This window comes from Lotus japonicus, chromosome 1 (assembly GCF_012489685.1).
Source record: "Lotus japonicus ecotype B-129 chromosome 1, LjGifu_v1.2".
Classification (NCBI taxonomy): domain Eukaryota; kingdom Viridiplantae; phylum Streptophyta; class Magnoliopsida; order Fabales; family Fabaceae; genus Lotus; species Lotus japonicus.
Window position 1 is genome coordinate 1,883,746 of NC_080041.1, and position 10,710 is coordinate 1,894,455.

At 34.8% G+C, this 10,710-nt stretch overlaps 1 long non-coding RNA gene across 1 annotated transcript; it reads left to right on the forward strand.

Annotated features, from left to right (window-relative positions):
• The first annotated feature begins 1,786 nt into the window (after positions 1-1,786).
• Positions 1,787-6,755, forward strand: LOC130732975 (uncharacterized). Its single transcript, XR_009017229.1, has 4 exons — positions 1,787-2,199; positions 2,319-2,377; positions 4,001-4,087; positions 4,598-6,755. It is a non-coding gene; the product is annotated as an uncharacterized LOC130732975 (long non-coding RNA).
• Positions 6,756-10,710: the final 3,955 nt, after the last annotated feature.

Genomic DNA, 10,710 nt, shown 5'->3' on the forward strand with positions numbered 1-10,710 from the left:
CTTCATCTTCCTTTGAAGGAAAACACTAGCAATTCTTCCAAACAAAGCAAAGAGGTCTTTGATTTGTTGGTATGTTGCCCCATCTGAGATGCCGTCAATGAACAACGACACAAAGCTTTGATTTGTTGGTATGTTGCCCCATTTGAGATGTCGTCAATGAACAGCGACACAAAGCTTACAATCTCCCACCGACTCTTCTGGTCCCCTGTCAAACTGATGAATTTCGCATCACCATCATCATCACTGGCTCCACCGTCTTCTTCCCCAGTCAAAGCATGGTGCCCAGAAGAGGAGCAGCCACTCCCAGCACCAGCCACCGCTGCCAAGTCGTGCACAGGGTGACTAGGAGCCCGAGGCTAAACCTAAACTGTCGCTTCATGGTTGAAAAGAAGGAAAACAAAGACTGGCACAGAGTATCAGAGAGATAGGGCCAAACAAGAGGAGCAAGCCTGGTGGCGTGAAATGAGCCGCTGCCGCCCTGAACAAACGTTGCCACCTAGTCCAGAAGCTTGCAAGGAGAACGGAGAACATAATCTGAGACCCAAAACGCGAAACTAACTTGAAGCCTTATGAGCCAAACGCGACAGAGAAGCCGGGGAAGAGGTAAGGGAAGTGCGAAACGAAACGAGAAGGGGCAAGAGCGGGACAAGGAACCGTGCCTTTGCCGCTCAGGCCGGTCGCTGCCGCCGCCGTAAAATGAGTTGGCTGAAAGCTTTTTTTTTTTAAAGAAAGGTAAAGATAAGACGGGGAAGAAATTTGGAGATGAAAATTCAAAGCAATTGATGTATGTAAGTCTTTGATGAAAATTCAAATGAAAGACTTCCAAGTCAATGCAAATGACAGTATGCGGGATGAGATGACCTTTATAATGAGAATGGTGCAAATTCAAACCATTAATGCTAAACCATTAATGCTAGAAAATGATTAAAGTTTGGTTCCGTTTAGGTTATAAGTATGTCAGTTTGGTTCGTTACACTTATAATAAAAGTTTGAATAGCTTAACCCACCAAAGTTATTATTCATGGGGTGTCTATCATTGCTATTTCCAGTTACTCTGTGTTTGCTTTTTGATTTCCCGCATCCTTTTGTTTCTCTTCTCCACATCCCTCATCAAAGACTTCCATTGTCAAGGAAACGTCATGCGAACCTAGAACAACATTCTCAACCTTTACCAAACTTGTGGAAAGAAGAGAAGTTTGGATTCAGTTGGAAACCAGTGGCCATAGGATATGGATGTGGAATGGTATTTGGAGTTGGCTTGCGATTTTGTGTATTTTCATTGGGAAAGCCTTAATGGCTTATGAGGATGTTTGGTGGCCAACTTAATAAGAAGGTGAAAAGGAGAACTTGTGAAGTAATGAATCAATTGGGGCAAATGTCCTAACTATATAACTAATAAATTAAATAAAATTCTAAATATTAAAAAAATAAATATGTTTTAAAATCTTGTTTCTATTTTTGTTTTAGAGTTGTACAATAGATATGATTTTTGTACGGACACATAATGTAATTAAGAAGAGTAAGATTTTGTTTGTTGTAATAAATAAAAGTTATTTGAAAATATAAAATAAGTAAATATGATCCTTTAAGATCTTGTTTGTGATTAATTTTAGGACGTTATTTTATTTAATTGAAACTGAATCAATGAAGAAGGAATTGAGTTGACATGAATGAATGAAAGATATGAATCATTTTGTAATAAAAATAAACGGTAACATTTGATTTTGTTGTGAAAAATAAATAAATAGAAAGCATAGAAAGTACGGGAAGATGAAAGAGTATAAATAGAGATAACGGAAACTTTGCAGAAGGAAAGGAAGAGGGTTTTGCATTGCAAGAGTGAAGAGTGAGTGAGTGAGTGTCAAGAGTGAAGAGTGAAGCGTGAAGGAAGAGTGAAGATCATCGCCGGCCGCAACAACCAGAGCGTTTCTTTCTCTCTATTTTCCTTTCTCTTCTTCTTCTTCTTCTTCTTCTTCTTCTTCTTCTTCTTCTACGGTAACATTAACGGTAACGTTAACTTGAGAGAGAGGGTTTCGAATCAAACAGAGAGAGAGAGAGAGGGTTTCGCCTCAAACAGAGTGGGTTTCTTTTCTTTGCTTCAAGAATGCAAAGAAATTGATCAAGAATCGTTCAATTGGAAGAATAATGGATGTGATCAAGATGCAGCAGAAATTGCTGCTTATGAAGTTGAGGAAATAGGTATTCTATGGAATTCAAAACTGCTACATTTTTTCTTATTTTGGTTTCCTTACCCACATGGTTCATGATAGTCTAAATAATTTATCCTAAGGTTTTAAAGTCTTCTTGCCTTTTTGCAGGAGTTGAACACTTGCTTAGAGATGTGAAGGATACAATCATTAGCACCCTCGCAACAGAGGTGCTCTTCTTGATACTTGTTATATTAATATTTCTTCTGTATTTCGCCACGGATGCTTTCGCATTATGTTTGCATTATAGCATGTCATACTCATCATATCCCTTCTCATGTTTTATCTATCTTAGCCCACTTTCTTTTGGAATTTCAATGTTCATACTCTAGGGACCCTATTTGTTTGATATGATTAGCCCTTTCTGAAGAGTGATCAATAGAGAACTGATAATTAGCAAAGACTTTCCTGATCTCTATTCTCTTTCAAATATAGCTACTAAATGTGAGCTTTGAGCTTAAATAAGGGTCTTGTTACATCATATTATGTTAAAACCCTTTCTTCTTTTCATGAGTGACATTCCACATTGACTGTGCATTCTAGAACTTGGCCTGTAACCATTTTGAGATGACTTCTTCTTGAACGCATGTTTCAGGATGAAAAAGGCACTTCAGGTATTTTTCAGGCCCCAAAATTTGCTGTTAAAGTTACCATTAGTAGTTGCCCAATTTTGAGCCTAATATGAAAATTAATTTCTTTGGTACCCATCTATGGAATGTGAATCTATCTTCTGAATTGAGTCCTTTAGAGTATAAATTGAGCAACTTAGGTAGAAAATGAGTGCGAAATCAATTCTGATTTGAATGTAAGTGTGCAATTTTTTTGAAAAAAGAGAATTAGAAAGGAAAAAAAAATGTTGAAAAGGAAAAAAGAGAAGAAGCATAAAAGAGCAAAAAAAAGAGAAAGAAAAAAAGGAAAAGGAATATGAAACAGAAAAGTATGAAGTCATCAATAAACAAAAAAAAAGAAAAAAAAAGGAAAAAAAAGAAGAAAAAAGAGAAGAAGGAAAAGAAATATGGAACAGAAAAAAGTGCATGAAGTGTCAAATATTCAGTTGGTCTATGTGTAGATTATTTTGTACACAGTTATTTAGTTACTGAATATACAGAAGTGGCAGTTTCTGTTATAGTTAATTTAACTCTAATAGTCATCATATTATTTATTGTGGTTCTCTATACTTAAGTTGCTCTTTATATGTTCTAAGGATGCTTGTTGTCATTTAATTTTGTTTAGCCCCTTGATATCCTTCTTCTTTCTCAGAATCTTACCTATTGAATTGATTTTCCTTGGCCACATTACAACCCTTGAAAAGACCTTTTGACTTTAACACGCATTCAAAAAATTTAAGTTGTGGAGATTTGGTTTAGGGTCAAGCCTATGGAAATGTATTTTCTATGTGGAGTGGCTGAGTGAATTGTCTTAACCTGTAAACACTTTGAGGGATTGTGAGAAGTGTACCCCTGTTTGTTAGAGAGTTTGATTTCAGGACGCTTAAGACTCTAATTGGGTAACCTTTTGATCATCTCTGAATTGATTGCTAATCACTTATATTTTTTTTGGGTTCCTTTGGTTGACACATACTTATTTTCTCTATTTTCCTCGTTGGGCTAAGATACTTGCTTGAGGACAAGAACATATTTAAGCATGGGAAGATTTGATGTGTGTGCATCTTGCATACTATTTCCATAGTGTTTTGCATATTTTCTCTAGTTAATGCATTCATGTTAATTTTGGTATGCATTTTACTTGTTTCTGTTCAAATGATTTTTTTTTGTTTTATGTTGTGTTTGCAGGTGGGTTTGGGTTAAAGAATTGGGAAGAATTTCGTAGAAATTTGGAAAAGAAGTTGTGAGCATTTATGTTTTTTCTGGGGTATTAAGGTATGATGGTTCCATATATAAAATATTGTTACAGCAAGCTTCTAGGTTTTCCTTGTGCTTGTCAATTTTTCTCTTTTTGCGGAGAACCCCTATGATTTTGATTGTCTAATATGTTCATCTTATGCATAACAAAAAATGGGAGATCTAAGAAAATATAATTATAACTTAAATCTAATTATTATCGGAGTTTGTTTTGAAAGTTTGTTTATTCCTTTAAGGAAACTAAGAAGGTAAAAGAAGGAAAAGCAAGGGTGTATTTGTGTGAGGAGCTGAAGAAAGTTAGTGATGGGATTTAATTTTAATTGATGGATTTTTAATCGATTCGATGTTTCATTTTTTTCATCTACTGCTGATCAGTTTTCCAAAGCATAACCATGAGATATTGAGATGTACTTCATATCAGTTCGTTTCGTGTATATTTTTCTGGTTTCAGCATGCATATTTTGTGACAGCCTTTGCATTCTTTCATTTAATTAAACAATATTTTTTTTGTTTATCTTGTGTTTGTAGGTGAATTTTGGTCCTAGAATTTGGGATAATTGAAAAAATTCTTAAGAAAAGATTACTGGTAGCTTTTGGGAGCAAGTGAGAGAAATTTAGACCAAATCAGAAAAGACGACACTCTAGAAGCAAAACAAGCTCAACAACACACTATCTTATATGACATGATAGCTGCCCAACAAGAATGTCATCCATTATGCGAGATATGCACCACTGACACCTTTTTCAGGGCTATTATCCACCACCTAGTTGATTTTGTGAGTTCTTTCCCTTTTCTCCTTGTTAACTTCACTTTTACATTGGGATAATTTCACGTTTAAGCATGGGGAGATTGATTTGCATTATCATTTTTTATTTTTACTATTACTTGTTAGCATGCGCATATTATTTCATTTTGTTTGCATTATAGCATGTCAGACTCATCATATCCTTTCCCAGGTTTTATCTATCTTATTTCATTTTCTTTATTAAATTTTAATGTTGATACTTTACCCAATTTGTTTGTTTAATTAACTTAAGTACATATAAACTTGTTTTAAAGCATTTTTTTAGAATTGAACTACAAATTTTAAACCACAATATAAGCTTTGGATAGCAGTAGCACAACATATAATGGTTACATATAATGGTCCAGTTGTGTGATGGGGTTGTGGATTAAGATTAGTTAGTGGAACCAATGCCCAAGGTGTGGAGGACCCAAGGTGTGGAGGGTATATGTGAGAAAGAGAAAGTACAAAGCGGAAAAAGAGGGATTGAATGCATGAGTAAGATAGGAGGGCAGGTTATGAGTATGGGGGGATCATAGTGGGGAATCATACTGGTTATACACGATTAGAGAGAGAATTCCAATAGGAATTGGAACCTCTGTAGAAGCCATATGCTCTGGATGGTTTCTATTTTCTGTTTTGGTTGTTATAGTGAGTCATACCTAAATTTTCTTTCTCAAGATTCCATAAATGTCCTATTGAGAATTTATGTGTGCGCATCTTGCATACTATTTCCGTAGTATTTTGCATCTTTTTCGTATTGTTATCATTCATGCCTGTTGATTTAGTATGCAACAATGCATTTTACTTGTTTTAGTTCAAATGATTGGTCTATTTTATGTTGTGTTTGAGGTGAAATTTTGTCCTTTAATTGGAAGGATTAAAAAAAGTTTGCTAGAATAGATTGCCAATAGAGGTTTTGGGAGCAAGCGAGCGAAATTTAAACCAGATCAGAAATCACCACATCCTAGAAACCGAGCTAGCTCAACAATGCACTATATTAGATGACAAGAGAGCTTTGACAACTAGAAAAATGTCATCCAGTTTGTGAGCTATGCACCATTAACCTCTTTCTCAAGGACATAATCCGTCAGCTAGTAGATTTTGTGAGGATTTCCCTTTTTCTTCTCTTAAACTTTGTGTGAACATTGGGGACAATTTAACTTAAATGCATGGGGAGATTGAGTTGCATTAGCATTTTTTATTTTTAGAGTTATTTGCTTGCATGTACATAGTTATGCATTATGTTTTCATTGTAGCATGTCCTACTGATTATATCCTTTTTCATAATTTATCTATTTTAACCGCTTTCTTTAGAATATTTTAGGATTAATTCTTTAGGGAATAGGGACCCAATTTTTTTGTTTAATTTAACTTAATTACATGCAAATTTGTTTTAAAGATATTATTTTACCAATGACCTATCAATTTAAACTGCAATATAGCCTTATATAGCACAACATAAAATGGCCAAGATGTTGATGGGGCTGGGGGTCAAGATCCTTTGGAGCCAAGGTGTTGACTGTGGAGTGTATATGTGAGAAAGAGATAGAACGAAGGGTTAAAAGAGGAATTGAACACATGAGTAAGTTAGGAGGGAAGATTATGAGTGTATGGGAGAATCATTCAGGCAGTTTATATACGGTTAGAGCGAGAATTTCAATAGTCTTTCGAACCTCTGTAGAAGCCACAGGCACTGGTTGATTTCTATTTGTTGTTTTGCTTGTCATAGTGAATATTCTTTTTTCTAGATTCCATAGATTTCTTATTGAAAATTGATGAGTGTGCATGTTGTTGTATACTATTTTTATAGTATTTTGCATATTTTCTTTAGTTGTATCATTCCTACTAATTCCAACATGCATATTGCTTGTTTTAGTTCAAATGATTTGTTTTTTTTTCTTGTTGTGTTTGTAGGTGAGTTTTGGTCCTAAACTTGGGAAGAATTGAAGAAATTTGTTAGAAAAGATTGTCGGTAGCTTTTGGAATCAATTAAGCAAATTTTGTGAGTTCTTTAATTTTTCTCCTATTTATCTTTGCTTTAACATTGGGTGTAACCGTGTAACGTGACATTTAAGTATGGGGAGATTGGGTTTCATTAACATTTTTTAGTGTTAGTGTTATTTTGTGTGCATGCACATATTTTCACATTATGTGTACATTATGCATGTCGTACTCATCATATCCTTTCTCATGATTTATCTATCGTTGCCCACTTTTTTAGGAAATTTAAGTTTTGATACTTTAGGGACCCAATTTATTTGTTTACTTTATCATATTCATTATCATGGTTTATTTTGTTACTCATGGAAAGACGAAGCTGCATCTGAAATGCTCACTCAATGTATCATGAGTCATTTCACTTATTTGTCTCAAGGACTGGGTAGCTGCTACTGCTAACTAATTTTGATATGAAAAAATGACTGTAGGCATTATGTGTTTTGCTGGTATTTTGGATAGACAGAGGCAAGGCTATTTTCATCCTGAACCCCTGTATCCCTCTGAGCACATCTGTTTTTATCTCTGTTTCTGGTTGGCTCCATTGATTCCTACACCCTGTCACTGGAATATATTTGTGGACGTTATATCCCCATCAGTTTGCTCTCAAGTTTGTGCAGCTTGATGTCAGAGACAATATAAACTTATTGTATGCACAGAAATACAAGATTCTTGGAGGTTATTCACAGTATCTTTCTTGTATCAGCAGGTGTAGTTTTCAGGACATGGGCTGCATGGTGTCCTCTCCAAAGGATTCTGGTGGAAATAGAAAGAAGCTCGGGAGTATTTGAGAAGATTCTGCCTATGTTCCTGGTCTAAGAATTCCTAAACCTGTTGATTTTGCAGTCACAGGTTGCTTCAAACCCTACTTTTAGCTTAATTTCCTCTGCAAGCAGCGGAGGAAAAATAATTCAAATGTAAAAGAAAATCTGCATATTTCATACTAATTTTCCTGCTTAAAATAATGTGCAGGAGCTCAAATTAGTATGCTGTCAACTTGCTATTGAGCAGGGAAGGTGTTTCAAATTTGATGTGAGCATTTTTGGCCTATTCTGAGGTGAGAAAGTATGATGGTTCTATATATAAAATATGTTTTTATAACTATTCATGATTAATGTATTCGCCTTTAACTTTGCTTTTATTTCCCTTTAATCCCCCCTCTGTTGTGATCTTACGACTACATTTTGAGAAGCACTGAGTAATTGATCAATTTATAGGGGTTTACCAAATAGGTATGAGAGTTGTACAATAAGAAATGTCATCAATTATGTGAGCTATGTACCACTGGAACCTTTCTCTGCTCTGCCCCATTATCCACCACCTAGTTGTTTTGTGAGTTCTTTCCTTTTTCTCCTCTTTAACTTCATTTTTACATTGGGGATGATAAAAGTGGAATTGATGCATGACTAAGTTAGGAGGGGAGTGTTATGAGTGTGGCGGGATCATTGTGGAAAATCATTCAGGTAACCTGTATTCTGTTAGAGAGCAGAATTCCAGTAGCGATTATTACTTCTGTAGAAGCCATAGGCCATGGTTTTACTTGTTATACTTAGTAGTACCTAGTTTTTCTTTCTTTGGATTCCATCAATGTCCTATTGAAAATCGATATTTGTGCATCTTGCATATTATTTCCATAGCATGGTGAATCTTTTCTATAGTGTTATTATGGATTCATGTTAATTTTAATAAGCATTTTACTTGTTTTAGTTCAAATGATTTGTTTTTGTTTTGTGTTGTGTTTGTAGGTGAGTCTTGGACTCTTGGTCCAAGAATTTGGAAGAGTTAAAGAAATTAGTTAGAAAAAGTTGCTGGTAGTTTTTGGGTGCAAGTGAGCGATATATAGACAAATTTGAAAAGACATCAGCCTAGAAACAGTGCAAGCTCAACAATGCATTATGTTAGGTGACATGAGTGCTTCACAACAAGAAATGTCAACGATTATGCGAGTTATGCAGAACCAACACCTTTCTTAAGGCCATTATACACCACCTAGTTGACTTTGTGAGTTCTTTCCCTTTTCTCCTGTTTAACTTTGTTTAACATTGGGCACAAAATAACATTTAAGCATGAGGATATTGAGTTGCCTCAGCATTTTTTATTTAGTTTTATTTGTTTGCATGCACATATTTTTGCATTATAGCATGTTGTAATCATCATATCCTTTCTCCTTATTTATCTTAGCTTACTATATTCAGGAAATTTTAGTGTTGATACTTCAGGGACCCAGTTTGTTTGTTTAATTTAACTTAATTACATGCAAACTTGTTCTTAAGCTATTTTTTACCATTGAACTGCCAATTTAAAACGGCAATATAAGCATTAGATAGCTGAACATAAAATGCTCCAGATGCTTAATGAGGTTGCGGATCACGATCAGTCATTTGAACCAATGAGTAGGCCCAAGGTGTGGAGGGTATATGTGCGATAGTGAATTTTAATTGATGGATTTTTAATCGATTCGATGTTTCATTTTTTTCATCTGATCAGTTTTCCAAAGCATAACCATGAGATATTGAGATGTACTTCATATCAGTTCGTTTCGTGTATATTTTTCTGGTTTCAGCATGCATATTTTGTGACAGCCTTTGCATTCTTTCATTTAATTAAACAATATTTTTTTTGTTTATCATGTGTTTGTAGGTGAATTTTGGTCCTAGAATTTGGGATAATTGAAAAAATTCTTAAGAAAAGATTACTGGTAGCTTTTGGGAGCAAGTGAGAGAAATTTAGACCAAATCAGAAAAGACGACACTCTAGAAGCAAAACAAGCTCAACAACACACTATCTTATATGACATGATAGCTGCCCAACAAGAATGCCATCCATTATGCGAGATATGCACCACTGGCACCTTTTTTCAGGGCTATTATCCACCACCTAGTTGATTTTGTGAGTTCTTTCCTTTTTCTCCTCGTTAACTTCACTTTTACATTGGGATAATTTAACGTTTAAGCATGGGGAGATTGATTTGCATTATCATTTTTTATTTTTACTGAACCATTATATGTTGTGCTACTGCTATCCAAAGCTTATATTGTGGTTTAAAATTTGTAGTTCAATTCTAAAAAAATGCTTTAAAACAAGTTTATATGTACTTAAGTTAATTAAACAAACAAATTGGGTAAAGTATCAACATTAAAATTTAATTAAGAAAGTGAAATAAGATAGATAAAACCTGGGAAAGGATATGATGAGTCAAACATGCTATAATGCAAACAAAATGAAATAATATGCAAACAATATTTTTTTTGTTTATCTTGTGTTTGTAGGTGAGTTTTGGTCCTAACCTTGGGAAGAATTGAAGAAATTTGTTACAAAAGATTGTCGGTAGCTTTTTGAATCAAGTAAGCAAATTTTGTGCGTTCTTTAATTTTTCTCCTATTTATCTTTGCTTTAACGTTGGGTGTAACGTGACATTTAAGTATGGGGAGATTGGGTTTCATTAACATTTTTTAGTTTTAGTGTTATTTTGTGTGCATGCACATATTTTCGCATTATGTGTACATTATGCATGTCGTACTCATTATATCCTCTCTCATGATTTATCTATCGTTGCCCACTTTTTTAGGAAATTTAAGTTTTGATACTTTAGGGACCTGTTAGGAACGTGAGCCAGGTGTCAAGGCCACAAGATAGATTGGCTCATCAGGAGGAGGTGGGTCCTAAGGTTTGGAGAGTATATTCGAGGAAGGGTAAGAAAGAGACTAGTGGCTAACCGTCTAACAGAATAGAGAGAGGTAGAGTGATTGTAATATCTTCATTATATAAAGAGAGTATGAGAGGTAGAAGGGGTATCCAGAGAATTGCCAGTTGTTAGTATGGATAGGAGGCTTTAGCTTCCTATAGGAGCATTGCTCT